Raw genomic sequence first — 10,708 nt, 5'->3', positions numbered from 1 at the left:
ATGTCACTTTTCCTTGGACCCTTCCTTATTCTGCTAATCAGAATGATTCCTTCCCTTCTCAGTGATACCATCACCCTGTGATCCTTCTTCAGTTATAGCACTGATGACATTCCATTGCAATTTATTGAGTGTGATGCTTGGTGAACTATCCATTTCTGGAGAGAAGAGTCCACTAGTAACCATCTCAGAGTCTTGATGTAAGCATACTATAAATATTTGTTTAATTAATTTTACCAAACTTCCTCTCTCCAAAGATGAATGGTTGACAGCCTTCCTATAACCAGGTACCAATCTCCCCTAAGAGGTAAAAGCAAGCTGTAACTAATAACATGTTCACAAGTGTTTCCCCCAGAAACCGACTGAGACAAAAATTCTAGTTCCACTGGTTTATTATGGAAGTAGACTCAGTATTCAGAGTGACAGAGTGGGGAAATGAGGCAGGGAAGGGAAGGTAGCCACCACAGGGTGGTTGATGAGTGTGTTCCTACTGTGATCTCTAGGGCTCAATAAGACCCTCTGGAAGAGTGCAAAGAGCATGCCTCAGATCATACCCCTCCTGATGCACAAGGAAGACAGAGCATTTATCCACCAACTCCTCAGCATTTTGGTTGTGAACTGTTCCTGGGAGCACTGACTCCCTAGCAGTTCTGGCCACTTCTGTGCATAGGCGGTGCATACCTCTGAAGCCAGAGAAAACCCTCAGGCAGAGAGTGCAAGGGCATACAGTGGGCAGTGCATACTGAAGGACAAGTGCTGAATAGAATCAGCAAGGCATCCAATCCAACACAAGCCTTCCAGCTTTGGCCAGCTTTGACCATGAGAAGTTCCTTTCTGAGACTGAACTAAACCCTCTGGTCTTGTTCTGCCCCATGGGGCCACACAGGAAAAAAATCCAGATTTGATTTCAGATTCAATTTATGTAATGGTTACTGGTTTACTCCATGTTTTCTATTTCAATTTCAGTAAATTATATTCTAGAAAATTATCTACCTCATCTAAGTTTTCAAATTTAATGACATTGTATTTTAGTATTTTCTTAGGTTTCCTACATCTCTATTTTAACTATAGTTATGTCTCGTTTTACTCTTTTAACAAATTGTGTTTTCCAAAAATGGCCACAGCAATATTTCCAGTCTCAAATGCTCTTTCAGAACCTCGCCACTCCTTATCAAGTGGTAGAGTATATTTCCCTTCCCCTTGAACCCTGGGAAGGACTTGGTGATTGCCTTGATAAATAAAATGCAGATGATTCTCCTGTCCCATGATGACTGTTGTCATGTCCAAAGACAATTGCTATATTCCCTGTCATCCCAGACTTACCTTCAGATGCAAAAACCTACCATGCTACCTGCCTGTCCTTGAAAATCAACACTGGGACCATTTTTGAAGAAACAGAAGGTTTGAGAGAGGCGATTTTAAATATATTATATTATAAATAGGAATCCTGAGAGCAACTTCCTACATCCTTATTCTACCTTTCTACTCTAATGCAAATGGAGACTTGGGATGTCTTCGATGACATTGTGTGATAAGGTGTTTGAGCAGCTGGTTTATGCTTCATGTTCCTTTACAGCATAGTTTTGAATAATGCAGTTAATCCTGAAGTGCTATTAAAACATCAGATTAGCCTCTGTGACAGTACAAGGTGACCTGGTCAGTTACAGCACAGAATCCTAAGGCAAAAAAGTGGGCTTACTGCTGCAACCATGCCAGGGATCTGTCTCGAACTCTTCTCTTTCCTCTGGGAGGTGTCAGGTTTACTCATTTATTTATCTATCTCTGCCTTGCCCAATAATAAGAAAAAGTTTGCAGCAACTTACAGAAATACATAATTTCAAATAACATAAGTGAGAAGTGGGACAAAAGGAAAAGTCAGAAGTAGCCAAAGAGTGGGTCCATGCACACAGTGAGAGCCAAAAGGCCCTCTGCAAATTGATGAGGAGCACAGATTTGGATCCAGACATCCTGAGGTAAGAGGAGAGAGGGAATTGCAGCCATTCAGCTATGCCACAGACATCTCTAAGAAAAAAAAAGTCAAGCCAAGGGATGAGGAAAAGAACAACACAGGCGCTTAAGCTTGGCAATTTGAAGGTCTTCCAAGTCAGGTCACTATTTTAAAAATATGTATTTATTTTAAATCTTTTCTGGACACCATTGTCTATATACAGTTTTAAAACATGGGAAACAAAACTACCTGTTGATTAGGGGTATGTGTGTGTGTATATATAGATATATACACACATAAATATACATATCTATCCCAAATCTCCATTTGCATTGGAGTAGAGAGGTAGAATAAGGACGTAGGAAGTTGCTCTCAGGATTCCTATTTATGATGAAATATATTTAAAATCACCACTCTCAAACCTTCCGTGTCTTCAAAAATGGTCCAGTGTTGATTTTCAAGGACAGGCAGGGAGCATGGTAGGTTGTTGTATCAGAAGGTAAGTCTGTCAAATGACAGGGAATGGTTATATACATACACATACGTGTGTGTATTTAAAGTATAAAGATATGTGTCCACCAAATTAAAGATGAGTAAGAAAGACAGAATGAGGTTCTCAAGGAGCCTTCAATTGTGTCAATAATATTTTATTCCTTATGTGGAATGATGGCTACATAGAAGTTTGCTATGCTATTCTTTGTACTTTTCTGTGACCCAGAAATATTTCACAGTATGAATTTTATCCTGACTGTTAGAGAGACAAAAATGGAGGTGGTAAGACCACTAAGGAGTCTCTTAATGTTGTGCTGGGCAGAAATGAAGGTAAATTGGACTAAAGTGAAAGTAGTGAAGAAAGTAGACAGACTTAATACATGGATTTGAGGTAAAGCCAAAGAGACCTGCCAATGGATTGAAGTGTGAGGAAAACAGAAGAGTTGGAACTAAGTTTCTGGCACCATAAATACAGGAATGGTGCTGAGATGTGGTACTATGGGGATGACTTAGAGGGGACAGTTGTGGCTAGAATGGGAGGGTATAGTAAACACTAGCTCTCTTTGGACATACAAAGTTTGGGATGTCTAATGGACAAGCAAGTGAAGATGTTGAGTTGGTGGTTGAATATATGAGTCTAAAACCCAGAGTAAAGAACCAATTGGCTGACTAAAACCTAAGTCATCAACACATACATTTCATTATACATGAGATTATAGGAGATCAACAATAGAATCTGGATAAAGAAGAGGGTCAAGGAAAGAGCTTTGGGCATTCCCACATTTAGAGATCTGGAACAGAAGCAGCAGCCGGCAAAGTAGACTAAGAAATGGGGTGAGGTAGAAAAAAAAAACAAGAAGAGTGTGTTGTCTCAGAATCAGATGAAACAGAGTTTCAAAGAAGGAGGAGAGAGTGGTCAATTGGATCAAATGCCACTAAGATGTCAAAGGAGGACAGAAAATTGACCCTCTGTCAGTTTTGGGAAGATGTAGGTCTTAGTAAAAGCCTTCTTGGTGTGGATTGATGAGAATGAAAGTGTGGATGGAATGACTGAGGTGAAAACGGGAGGCAAGGAATTTGAAAGGTTTGTTTGTATTCAGATATTTCCATGAGTCTTGTTGTGACGGGAACAGAGAAATGAGGGGAGGAGGTAGATAGCTGGAAGCCAATGCCAGGTCAAGAGAGTTTTATTTAAGATAGAAGATTAAGGTATGTACGTATGAGAATAACCTAGTTGAAAGGAAAAAGTTTTCATGTAGGAGAGAAAGTGGACACTTAACAGTAGGGAAATCCTTCAGCAAAAGGCAGATAGGATCCAGAGTAGAATGCAAAGCTTAGAAAGGAGATAACACAAGTCTTCCATTGTAACAGTGTGGTACAAATTCAGGCAGAGTAGGAGACTACCATGATCTGAAAATGTCCCCAGAAATTCATGTAGAAACTTAATCCCCAATGCAACAGCATTGGGAGGTGTGGCCTCTAGGAGGTGATTGAGTCATGAGGGCTCTTCCCTCATGAAAGGGATTAGGTGCTCTTCTAAACGGACTTGATGGAGGGAGTCTTACCCCTTTTTGCCCTTCTGACATCTGCTATGAGAGGATCCAGGGTTCCTTCCCTCTAATGAATGCAGCATTCAACGTGCTATATTGGAAGCAGAGACTGGACCCTCACCAGACACCAAACCTTCTGGCATCTTGATCTTGGACTTCTCAACCTCCAGAACTAGAGAAAATAAATTTCTGTTCTTTAAAAATATTACCCAGGCTTACGTATTCTATTATAGCAGCACAAAATCAACTAAGACATAGACCAGAAGGTAGAAAGATAATTCTCATCTAATAAAATCATTTTTCTCTATGAAGTCAAGGCCATTGAGATGTGAGAAGCTGTTGGAGGCTTAAGAAAAGAAGTAACACAGCTGTTTGGGAGAATAGAAAAATAAGTTTATTGGGGAAGAGCAGCAGGAGTATCTGAAGGGATTGAGTGCCCATTTGAGATCTGAGGTCATAAATTTTAAGTTAACATAATTTTCTCCAGTAATATTTAGCTTCTTGGCTACAAACAGAATAAGAAGAAAACTGGGTTTAACCAGGCCATGTTTCCAGGCGTAATAATGGAGGGACAGAGGAGCAAAGGGTGTGTCCAAGGGGATGATTATACTGTGCTGTCCGTGTAACCTAACGAGGGGAGATAGGAAAATAGTGAAGGATGATGGTAAAGGTAAAAATCAAAGACTTAGAAGTTTCAGTAAATTTAGGTATTTTCTGCCATGAGAGAACCAGAGTAGTGAGATAGAAGTAAAAGGCAATGGTAATCAGATAGTGGAATATTTAAAGTAAAGAATTAGGTCATCATTTTGCTTCTTATGAAGGATGAATTCTAGACTAGAAATGAGTGAGTGTCTGAGGTGCAGTGAGGAAAGAATGGTGACAAAGAAATAAACAAAATCCACAGAAATCTAAAAAGGCATACACATAAGAAGAATTAAAATTAAAGATAAAAATGCCAAATAATCTCAACATGAGAAATGATTTCAGAGAAGTGAAGAGGAAGATGGTAGAGAGACCAGCGGAATAAAAATATGCTCATGTTTCATTCTTATTTAGAGAGAGGATATAAACCCTGATTGACTTTAGATATTGATCAAAAAATATTTAAATGTATTTGTTCAAAAATTAAGGGTAACCAGTAGAAGATGAGAAACAGTATATAAATGCTCAAATCATTAAGAAGGAAAAGAATAAAAGAAGTTGCAATTAATTCACTAAAAGGCAGAATGGGGAAAGAAAACATGGTACACTGGAAACTAAAGTTAGATGTCAGGAATAAGTCTGTGTTTGTATAAGCAATTGTAATAAATGTAAATGATGGGGACAGGAGGAGAGGACTTCTGAAAGGGCTGAGGGAAAAGCTTGGAAAATGCTTTCATTAAAAATAAACAGTAAAACTGGAAAAAGTTGTAATAAATAATCATTTAAAGATTCTGGAGATTGACCAAAAAGTGTATAACAAATGGAGAAGTACTGCCTCATATTAACATGACTCAAGAAGAAATAGAAAGTTTAAATAGATTTTAATTTTCCCCATAAATAAAAGTACAGATGGCGTCACTCCTTTTTTTTTTTTTTTTTTTTTTTTTTTTCTTTGAGACCGCGTTTCTCTCTGTTGTCTAGGCTGGAGGGCGGGGGCATAATCATTGCTCACTGCAAACTCGAACTCCTGAGCTCAAGCAATCCTCCCACCTCAGCCTTCCCAGTAGCTGGGACTACAGCTGTGTGCCATCATGCCCGGTTAATTTTTTAATTTTTTTAGTAGAGATGAGGTTTTGCTATGTTGCCCAGGTTGGTCTTGAACTCCTGGGCTCAAGTGTTCCTCCTGTCTCTGCCTCCCAAAGTGTTGGGATTTCAGGCGTGGGCCACTGTGCCTGGCCAATTCACTGATTAATTCTACCAAAATATTTTAAAAATTAACATCAATCCTTCATTGAATCTATAGATTTAATACAATTTCTATCAAAATTTCAGCTGAATTATGCTTTTATTTTTGCAGAAACTTTCAAGCTGATCCTAAAATTTTTATGGAAATACAAATGACTCAGCATAGCCAAAAGGATCTTTAAAAAGCAGAACAAAATAAGAGGGCTTACAAGTTTCAAAACTCACTAAAAATCTGCGATAACCAAGACAGTATGGTACAAGCAAAAGAATAGACATACAGAATTGAGCATACAAAAATAAACTTTTATACTTATGATCAAGAAATGTGTCAAGGCAAGTCAATAGGTAATGAATAGTTTTTTAACATATGGCACTCAAACAACTGGATATCCACATGCAGAAAGATGATTTTACACTGTTATCCTACACCATAAAATAAAAATGAACACAAAACAGATCACAGATCTACATATAAGGACTAAAGTCATAGCACTTTTAAATCATGAGAAAAATCTTTATAATGTAGCATTAGACAGATATTTCTTAAATATGATATCAAAAGAACTATCCGTAAAAAATTGATAAATTTGACTTCTCCAAAATGAAAAATGCTTTACTTCAAAGACACCATTAAGAAAATGAAAAGACAAGCCACAGATCATGAGAAAATGTTTGCAAATCATATATCTGATAAGATACTTACATCAAGAATATACAAAGAACATTTACAATTCAATAATAAAAGGCATATAATAGTAATGTTTTCAACGTTTCATAGTTTTCAGAGTATAAGTTTGTACTTCTTTCGTTAAATTTATTAAGTTTTGTATTCTTTTTGTGAATGAAATTTTTAAATGTTTATCTTTATATTAACTGCAGGTATATAAAAATACAACTGATTTTTGTATATTGATTTTGTACCCTGCAACCTTGCTCTAAAAAACTGTCAGAACTATTAGTTCTACAAAGAAGAGAACAACAGACACTGGGGCCTACTTGAGGGTGGAGAGTGGGAGGAGGGAGAGGAGCAGAAAAAATAACTATTGGGTACCAGGCTTAATACCTGTGTGATGAAATAATCTGTACAACCAACCCCTGTGATATGAGTTTACCTATATAATAAACCTGCACATGTACCCCCAAACCTAAAATAAAAGTTAAAAAAATAAGCATCATGACAGATTTTTTAAAAAAGAACTATTAGTTCTAATAGCTTTTTAGTGGATTTCTTAAAATTTTATATACAAGATCATGTCATCTGCAAATAGAGATAGTTTTGTTTCTTTTTTTTTTTTCCCAATCTGGATGCCTTTTTTTTTTTTTTTTTAACAACACAATCTTCCCTAATTGTTCCAGCAAGATGCCTCATATTATACGATTCCTTTTTGTAAAATGTCCAGAAAAGGAAAGTTTATAGAGACAGAAAGTAGGTTAGCAGTTGTCTAGGCCTGAGAGTGGGAATGGAAAGTAACTGCAAATGGGTACAAGATATATTTTTGTAATGATAAAAATGTTCTAAAATTGGAAGGAAGAAACAATTGTACAACTCTGTGCATTTACTAAACATCACTTAATTGTACACTTAAAGCAGGTAAATTTTAAAACTGTTTAAAACATTTAAAAAATATAAATATGTTAAATTCATCACTCAGAAAAAGGAGATTCTCAGATTGGGTTTTAAACATCCAGCTATATGTTGTTTAAGATGACACACATAAAATAATAATTTCTAATATTTACTAAGCATTTACCTTGTTCTCTATGTTTAATCCACACAAGTTCATGAACTAGAACTATTATTATTCTCATTTTATAGGGGAGGAACTAAGGCACAAAGGGTTCAAGTAACTTGCTAAAGGCTTCTGAACCAGGTAATGACAAAGACGGGCATTGAATCCTACTCACTAGTTTATATGGCTTCTCTTAAGTGGGAGTGTTTAAAATAAAGAAATAGAAAAGATAATTCAAGAAAATTTTAAACAAAAATAAAACGTGTTAATATCATAAAATTAAAGTCAAGGTAAAAGACATTAAAAGAGAAGTATTTCATTTTGATAAAAAGCTCAACTACCAAAAGATACATCAGATATAAACCTTTACACTTACAATATACAAAGCAAAAATGATAGAAATTCTAGGGGGGGAAATCTACAAGTTTACCATCAGAGAGGAATATTTGTTTATCTCTCTCATAAACTAAGCAAAACCTTAAAGACATGGAGAAGTTGGGGGTTTTTTGTTTGTTTGTTTGTTTTTTGTTTGTTCTTTTTCTGAGATGGAGTCTCACTCTGTTGCCCAGGCTGGAGTGCAGTGGCACAATCTCGGCTCACTGCAACCTCTGCCTCCTGGGTTCAAGCAATTCTCCTGCCTCAGCCTCCTGAGTAGCTAGGACCACATGCGTGTGCCACCATGCCTGACTAATTTTTGTATTTTCAGTAGAGATGGGGTTTCGCCATGTTGGCCAAGCTGGTCTCAAACTTCTGACCTCAAACTCTTGACCTCAAGTGATCCGCCCGCCTCGGCTTCCCAAAGTGCTGGGGTTACAGGTGTGAGCCACTGCACCCGGCCAACATGGAGAATGTGAATGCTGTAGTAATAAACTTTATGAGAAAAGAAAGAGAACAAGGAAGTTTTATCAAACCCACATAAAATTTCCATAAAAGTTGACCATGCATTAAGCCCGTTATACGTACACAAACACACAAGTAAAATCTCAACAAAAAAAATTCCCCAAAGCAGAAATTATATAGGCCATATTCTCTGACCACAATGCTCTAAAATTAGAAATCAACATTGAAAGGATGGCCAAAAAATCTATTTGCTTAGGAATATTTAAACAGTCTTAAATACAATTTTTGGATAAGAGGAAGAATTAACATGGAAATTATTACTATTTAAACGTGAACAAACATGAGAATACCACACATCAAAAGCAGCTCTCAAAGGAAAAGTTACAGCTTTAAATGCATGTGTTACAAAACTAAAACTCTTAAAAATAAATGAACTGAGCCTAATACCCAGAAAATTATATAAAAGCTCTACAGACTAGTTCCAAAGGAGTAGGGAAATTTAATAATGATAAAAGCAGAAATTAATAGGCTAGAATACAAAAGAATAATCAATAAACTTGTTCATTTAATAGACCAACAAACAAATAAACCTCTGGCAAATCTAATCAGGGAAACAAATTTAGAAGACATGAACAATATTGATGACAAAAATGGAAGATGAGTCCAAGAGGAGATTTTTATAAATGAAGACACTACATGTATAAAAACAATACAGCAAATTTGAAAATCTGTGTGTAATGGATGATTTCCTGGGGAAAAATACATTTTAAAAATTAATTCAACAAGATGCAAAACCTGAATAGATAGATATTGACTGAAGAAAAAGAAAAGGTAGCTGAATAACTTCCCTCGAGCAGGCACCAAGTTGAGATTATTTAAAAACAAATTATGCCAAACTTTAGAACTATATATGCCATCTGTTCTATCCATTTTGTTTCTAGGAATCCTAAAGAAATGCTCAAAGAGGGGCCAGGCACGGTGGCTCATGCCTGTAATCCCAGCACTTTGGGAGACCGAGGTGGGCAGATCACGAGGTCAAGTGATCGAGACCATCATGGCCAACATGGTGAAACCCTGTCTCTACTAAAAATGCAAAAATTAGCTGGGTATGATGGTGCACGCCTGCAGAACCAGCTACTCGGGAGGCTGAGGCAGGAGAATCGCTTGAAACTAGGATGCGGAGGTTGCAGTGAGCTGAGATCGCGCCACTGCACTCCAGCCTGGCGACAGAGTGAGACTCCATCTCAAAAAAAAAAAGAAATGCTCAAAGAGTTATGCACAACAATGTTTCTGGCTTTATTTTAATTTTTTGGATTTTTAGAGACAGGGTCTTGTTCTGTCATCCAGGCTGGAGTGCAGGCGTGTTTATAGCTCACAGCAGCCTCAAACTCCTGGGCTCAAGCAATCCTCCTGGTCCCAAGTAGCTGGAACTACAGATGAGCACCACCATGACTGGCTAATTTTTATTATTTTTTTATTTTTATTTTATTATTTAATTTTATTGTTTTGTAGAAAGGGGTCTTGCTTTGTTGCCCAGTCTGGTCTTGAACTCTTGGCCTCAAGTGATCCTCCTGCCTCAGTGTCCCAAATTTCTGGGATTACAGGCATGAGCCATTAGTCCTGGCCTCTTGCTTTGAGATTTACAATAGCCAAAGAAGTGGAAGCAATCTACATTCCCCATCAAAAATGGAGTATTTAATAGAATGTGGATAATTACATGAAAGAATACTATGCAGCCTTTGTATTCAACCTGTATGTATATATACAGAATTCAACCTCTATGTATATAAACAGAAAGATCTTTAAAACATATCAGTTGGTAAAAAAATAAATCAAATTTAAAAACAGCATGTTTTATATTATCCTATAATGTTGCAATAGAAAAGTAGATCTGTGAATATATAACCATTTTTGTAGAAACGGGCTGCGAGGATGCTCACTAGCTTCTTCTTCAAGGGTGGGCTTAGATACCATGGTATGAAGGGGGAATGCTGCGCATTGAGAATACAGTCATCCCTCAGTATTGTCAGGATGCTCAAGTCCCTGATAGAAAATGGGGAACTATTTGCATGTAACCTATGTACATCCTCCTGTGTATTTAAAATTATCTCTACTTATAATACCTAATACAATGTAAATGCTATCTAAATAGTTGTTCTAGTGTATTTCCTATTTGTACTATTTTTTATGTTTTTTTATTAGTTTCTTTTTTCAAATATTTTTTATCTGCAGTTGGTTGAATACAGGATGCATAACCCACACAG

General features: G+C 36.8%; 1 long non-coding RNA gene across 1 annotated transcript in view; it reads right to left on the bottom strand.

Moving 5' to 3' along the window:
* Positions 1-2,319: 2,319 nt before the first annotated feature.
* Positions 2,320-10,708, bottom strand: part of LOC129033621 (uncharacterized) — a 28,824-nt gene continuing 20,435 nt past the window's right edge. The window contains exon 6 of the long non-coding RNA XR_008501631.1: positions 2,320-4,159. This is a non-coding gene — a long non-coding RNA (uncharacterized LOC129033621). The remainder of the gene's footprint in view (positions 4,160-10,708) is intronic.

This window comes from Pongo pygmaeus, chromosome 2 (genome assembly GCF_028885625.2).
Source record: "Pongo pygmaeus isolate AG05252 chromosome 2, NHGRI_mPonPyg2-v2.0_pri, whole genome shotgun sequence".
NCBI classification, from domain to species: Eukaryota; Metazoa; Chordata; class Mammalia; order Primates; family Hominidae; genus Pongo; species Pongo pygmaeus.
Note: the sequence above shows the minus strand (reverse complement) of the source record. Positions and strands in the feature narration are given on the sequence as shown.